This window comes from Cervus canadensis, chromosome 13, assembly GCF_019320065.1.
Source record: "Cervus canadensis isolate Bull #8, Minnesota chromosome 13, ASM1932006v1, whole genome shotgun sequence".
Taxonomy (NCBI): domain Eukaryota; kingdom Metazoa; phylum Chordata; class Mammalia; order Artiodactyla; family Cervidae; genus Cervus; species Cervus canadensis.
Window position 1 is genome coordinate 22,263,326 of NC_057398.1, and position 6,911 is coordinate 22,270,236.

Here is a 6,911-nt window from a genome sequence, read left to right on the forward strand (position 1 = left end):
ACACAACCAAATGCAGTATCTATATATAGGAACCGGATCTGTTTTAGCTACTTGAAGTCTGAAATGACACCCGGAAACAAACATTTCAGCAATATGTTTATTGGAATCTTATTCAGCTAGTGCTGGAAAGAGTGAGCTTTTCTGAAGGATTTCACTTAAAGGCTCAGGGTTGTTGTTTTCTGCACCCACCCCCTTCCTTGCGGGCTTCCCAGGTGTCTTCAGTGGTAAAGAACCTGCCTGCCAATGCAGGAGACAGGAGATGCGGGTTCAATCCCTGCGTCAGGAAGATCCTCTGGAGGAGGAAATAGCAACCCACTCCAGTATTCTTTGCCTGGAAAATTCTATAGACAGAGGAATCTGGCAGGCTACAGTCCACAGCGCTGCAAAGAGTCGTACACGACTAAGCATGCATGCTACGTGCACACCCCTTTCCATACACAGAGCTGGGGGTCAGCTTCTCTATCATTCACGGGGGTCACTTGAGATCCCTTCCAGGATGACTTATCATAGCTCCCTTTTCCATGGGTGAGGAACAAGAGTGAAGTCACACAATTAATGGGCAGGGCCAGATAGGGTACCAGGGCTCCTGAATCCCTGTCCAGGTTTTCCCTTCTCTGGTATGCACCTGTCTTGCTGTCTGTCACCCACATGCTCATTGGATGGGAGGATAATATTGCAGGCGGGCCCCTCCCATTCCACACTCTGGCAGCAATGCCCAAGAAGCGTATGTTGGTCACATGTGTTCTGTAACTCAGAATCACATGCAGAAGGAAGTGCAGATCTGAATTTCAACCTTCCCCCTGTGCATTTTAAGCCAAGAGAGGCCCCTATCTTTTTGTCTGTTTGTTGCTCCGTATGCTAGATAATCATATCTTTTTTCCACGATGCTATTGCCATTTTATTATCTATGTGAATGGTAATGCCTTGCAAAGTGGCTTCATCCAAAGAGATCAGAGTAGCTCATCCACAGGTTAGGCTTCCCAACCCCATGAGAGCTGCCTAATGGAGGTAACAAGCCAGAGATCTATTTCCCCTAGTGATAGACCCTGTTGGGGAAATGTTGCCGGCCGCATTTTAAATCTTGGAGCCAGTTTGCGCAGCCCTTTGGCAGGGGAAATGTTTAGCAGAGATGGCTAGACCTTGCCCTGCTCGTCAGAAAAACAAAGGCTCTGCAGGGTTTCTGCTTCAATTAGAGTTTCCTTTGTACCTGGAGCCTCTTCAAGAGGCAACCTCATAACAAGAACAACAAGTACACTTGTATATACTTGCTTTTCCTTTGAACTGGTGCACATTGGTGTGCATTCTTTCTTCCTAACCACAACAACAAAAATGCAAGGCAAGTGTTATGCCCATTTTACCGATAAGAATACTGACGCTGAAAGTTAAGCAACTTATTCAAGGACCTGCAGACTCTAAGAATGCAGCCGGGACAAATCTTAAATGTGTTGTGCTACATGGAAAAAAAAAGACTCAAAGGCCACATCTGGTATGTCATTTATGTGACATTCTAGAAGAAACAAATCAAGAGATAGACTAGATTAGTGGTTTCCAGAAGCTGGGTGTCAGGTCTGGTGGGGGAAACTCAATACAAGGTGTACAAAGGGATTTGGGGTGACTGGGCTGTTCACTATCTTGATTGTGGGACAATGCGTGACTCTATGCATTTTTCAAAACTCAAAGAACTGTAAACTAAAAGAAAAAAGATTACTGTTATGTAAATTATACCTCAGTAAACCTGGGACAGAAAAATGGAGCCAGAGGTAAGGCCAGGGTTTTTTTATTCTGAATACAGGATTCTTCTGTCTATATCCTGCAGGTGTCCAAAGACCAAAGGAGAGCATGACACTGCTTGCTGGTGGGTGGGGGCCATGCTGGCCTAAACTCTCTGCTGATCCTCTTGCCCACCTGCTGAGGGGACCCTAAGGAACCAAACTGAACAGAGCACAGCTGGCTTTTGGCCCCAGCCCCATCAACCCAAAGGATTTTAACACATCAAATAAGCAATCCCCAAATGAGCACTGGTCAATGACCTGCTCTGCCATTCAGTAGCTACTTGTCCTTGGGCAAGTTGTTTGAACTTCTCCGAACCATCTGCAAAATGAGAGCTTGGAACATGAGACTCTTGAGTTCCCTTCCAGGTCACACTTGACATTCTCTAATTTTTCAACCCCACGCTTTTCTGAGATTTTGTTTGCTCAGTTATTAAAAAAAAAATAAAGCCATTGCCCACCTCTCTAAATATCCCAGAGACTCAAGTAACTCAGTAACAATGGATACACTACACTTATTTTAGTCCTTAAAGAAAACCATATATTCAAACGTATTAATAACTCCACTGGCACCAATAGGCAAAAACAAGGATAGTGTGTGGGAAGTTTTCAAGCTCTAATATATATAGGTGTCCTATACATATGAACCAATACCATATATTTAGCAAATCGAATATTAGAACACATGGTTTTAGTATGAAAACGCTTACGAGGAACAAGTTTTTAATTTGATACTGTGCTAGAATCTTAGTCTGCTAATTTCCCACAGTGGTAATAATAAAAATATTAATGATAGTAATAGTGATAACTAACATGTATTACTTACAATATGGCAGGCAGAGTTCTGGCCACTTTATTTATTTTACAACGGATCTCTGAGTGGGTACTTTTATTATCTCCATGCTTGCATGAAGAGAAGTAGCAGCTAACACCTATTGGGTACCTACTATGTGCTCAATGTAGCATGTACTAAGCAATGTAAATTATCTCATTTAATCAAACAACTAATCTATGAGATAACTCCACTATGATCCCCATTTTTAGACGAAAAAACTAAGGTAATAGAGTTCAAGCAACTTATTTGAACTTATCCACCTGGAAAAGAACGACCTGTCTCCAAAGTCCTTGCTCCCCATCACTATCCTATGCTGCCTCTCCATGGAGGACTTAAGTACATACTGATGATGCTGTGACTCTCAGCACACCAAAACCAGACTTTTCCTGCTGAGGACATCCCAGTGGTTTCTCTGGAGTAAAGGGAAGACTTTTCTTAGATCTCTCCCTCAAGTCTCTGATTGTTGAGGGTCTAAAGCCTCCAAGAAATATGGCCCTGCTGATAGCAGCAGCCAGGTACAGCCTTCACCTCTGCCAGTGCTAAGGTACCGTTCACACATCCCTGTGAGGTTCTCTTCCCTAACCCTATCCATCATGTTCACATTAAAATCTAGGGGACTTTTAACCAACCAGCCATAAATGGAAAACCAGTCACTTCTCCAACTCATTAACTCCATCCGGGAGGTATCATGCAAGATGGATAAATGTTGGGTTGTCTATTTATTATAACTGATACAATCTTTTAATACTAATAACAGCTATTAGTTGATGGTCTGTTAACCATCACAAAATATGTACTTCCTATGTTAAGGTCAGCTCTGATACAGAACTCCAGGTTTTAGCCCAGATTCTAAATACTGAGCAGTATTCATGTCATTTAATTGCCAAAATGTGGTCCATGTATAAATATTTCAAAATGGATATGCCCCCCAGATGTCTTCAGCAAAGAGAGCAGGCCTGTGTATGAGAAAGGAAATGCACCCTTCTTACAGCCCAGCCCAGCTTTTGCATAGATCACTGTCAGAGCTGGAGGCAGGAACACAAACCAAGGTTGGCTGAGCCCTTAAGCTGTCAGATGCCCTTCAACTCATTCAACAGAGACCCTTTCCAGTAGGTGCCAGGAAAAGTTCAGGTTTCTCTTTTTCAGACCAAACTCTAGCTAATGTGGTACATACAGTTAAGAAGGTAGGCACTGTGGATGGCAAACATGGCCTGTGTGGTCTGGTTCAGGTTTCAGGGCCACCACTAAGGATAACAGCATGCCTGTGCCATCAGCAAGAGGCTGTAATAAGGAGCATTTCTGAGCAATGTATCTGACACAGAGTAAGTATTAGATAAGCATGAATACTACTGAAGAAGTCAATGCCTTCAAACGTTCTACCTTACAAGTCTTACACTTTCCATCATCCCAATGACCCATCTTGATGCCGCTTCTCACTCTACTCAAAAGATAAGCCTTTTGTATGTCCCAATTGCTCTTTTGTCTATCTAAATCTATCATCCTCATTCCTGACAGTCCCACAAGCCTCATTTTTATAGCAAACATTCTGTATTAAAAATCCAAACATAATATGACCTACCTTACATAATTAAAAAAAATTTAATTTCCTATTTGTATTAAAAAAGAAAATATTTTACATTGAAGTAAAATGAATTTCAATATATAAATGTTTCTGACACAACTGCATTAAAAGAGTAAAGTAAAATGAAGCAATCAATCACTTGAACCTACTTATGAATAGATTCAGAGGTAAGAGAGAGAAGAAAATATTCACCAAACATGACAGGTGTTTTTCTTTATACTGATAGTTTGAATTTTGAATTCAAAGCAAAGTAGTATATTCATAGAGTCAGCACGACTGTAGTAGTTTCAAATGCAGACCAATGGAGGTGTATGTATGGGTGACTCAATCCTATGAGCAGCACTGTCATCCACGACATGACTTTCCAAAACAGGAAGCAACTCTTGGTAAGATTTGCAAACAGATAAAAAGCAATCTTCCTTCAAAAACACACTGGTTGCATTCCTGGGGAGTATATTTGAAGTATACCAAAAAAAAACAAAACAAAACTTTTGTGATTCAGCATTTATATTGAACATAGAATTAGCTCCTAGACTCAGATCATGATAAATGGATTTTCGTCTACATGAATGTTTGACCAGGCCTTCAAGAACCAAACAGGATGCAGGATGGTTCATTTAGTGGGACTATTCATGCACTACAGGGGTGTCTGATGTCCCTAGCGCATTACTCCGTGAATGCCAGTCCTAACCTCCAATCATTGTGACACCAAAACCACCCTCGCTGTTTCCCAACATGTCCCTAGGGGGCAGCACGTCCCCCGTTGAGAACCACTTGACTAATTCAAGGCCAAAATACTATGCAGACAAATCTAATAGAACCTTATATATATATTTGCTCTTGACATACTGCCAACATCTATAAGGAAGGAAATCATGTGGAGGCTTCTAACTGCAATTTTTATGGTGTTTGGTGATAAAGCTGAAGTGTATACTCCTTCATAGTGGTTTGAACTGTGTGTATCTCATATACACACAAAGATGTATAAACACATTCTGCCAAATGATCATCTTTCTAAATATCTTCCAGGGAAGTTCTCCTTGATCAGGTAGCAGTTTACTCCATCCCATTAAGCTCCCTCTACTTAAAAATAAATAGAGACCTTAAGGGTATTATGCTAAGTGAAATAAGTCAGAGAAAGACATCATATGATTTCACTCGCATGTGGAATATAAAAAACTAATAAACAAACACAAACAAAATGAAACAACAAACCAAACCAAACAAAAATAAGCATGGAAATAAGAGAGTAGTGGTTATCAGAGGCGAAGGGGCTGGGAGGAGGGTGAAATGAGTAAAGGGGAACACTGTATAATGATGGATGAAAAATACCTTTCGGTGGTAAGCATGTTGTAGGCTATCAGTTCAATTCAGTTCAGTCGCTCAGTCGTGTCTGACTTTTTGTGACCCCATGAATCGCAGCACGCCAGGCCTCCCTGTCCGTCACAAACTCCCGGAGTTTACTCAAACTCATGTCCATCGAGTCAGTGATGCCATCCAGCCATCTCATCCTCTGTCGTCCCCTTCTCCTCCTGCCCCCAATCCCTCCCAGCATCAGAGTCTTTTCCAATGAGTCAGCTCTTCGCATGAGGTGGCCAAACTATTGGAGTTTCAGCTTCAACATCATTCCTTCCAACGAACACCCAGGACTGATCTCCTTTAGGATGGACTGGTTCTCCTTGCAGTCCAAGGGACTTTCAAGAGTCTTCTCCAACACCACAGTTCAAAAGCATCAATTCTTTGGTGCTCAACTTTCTTCACAGTCCAACTCTCACATCCATACATGACCACTGGACAAACCATAGCCTTGACTAGGTGGACCTTTGGCAAAGTAATTTCTCTGCTTTTTAATATGCTGTCTAGGTTGGTCATAACTTTCCTTCCAAGAAGTAAGCGTTTTTTAATTTCATGGCAGCAATCACTATCTGCAGTGATTTTGGAGCCCCCAAAAATAAAGTCTGACACTTTTTCCACTGTTTTCCCATCTATTTCCAATGGAGTGATGAGACCAGATGCCATGATCTTAGTTGTAGGCTAGAGAGAAGTAGAAAAATAATGTTGTAAACATGGAACTTATATACTGTTATAAATCAATGTTGCTTCATTTTTTTTCAATTTTTAAATAAATAAATAAAGTATTATTGTAGGACATAACTCAGTTGGATTAGAATGTCAGTGGTTAAATATGCAATAATTGGAAACAGAGAGTTGACAAGATGGTGGAGGACTGGGTGGACATGGGGCAAATCTCCTTCCATGGATGCATCAAGGATGCATCTACAGATGCAGCAGTTCTCATAAAACACCAGCTGATACCAGCAGAAGTCCCTGACAACTGGAAAGAAATATGTGGATCCACACACAACTCAGTAGGATGAAGGAAAGAAGGGAGAAGGAGAGAAAGCAGGACAAACTGCAGCTGAGGGTTGGGAAGCTGAAGCAGGGGAGATATCCCTGTATCTGGGGCAATCAGCTGGGACGGAGGGGAAACATTTGAGACTATCAGAGTGAAGCAGCTGATCTGTGACAATCTGAATGGAGTGAGAACCACACAGATCATCCGTGCCATGGTCCTACATACCTCAAGACAGGGATGCAAGTCCACCAGTGCGCACAGTGGCTTGGAGCTGGAGGCAGGCTCCCAGGGGGAACCAGGACTGTTTTTGACTATGGGGAGATGGCCTGAAGAAATGGGAGGGTGGAAATCCACTGTGGGGAAAGCCTT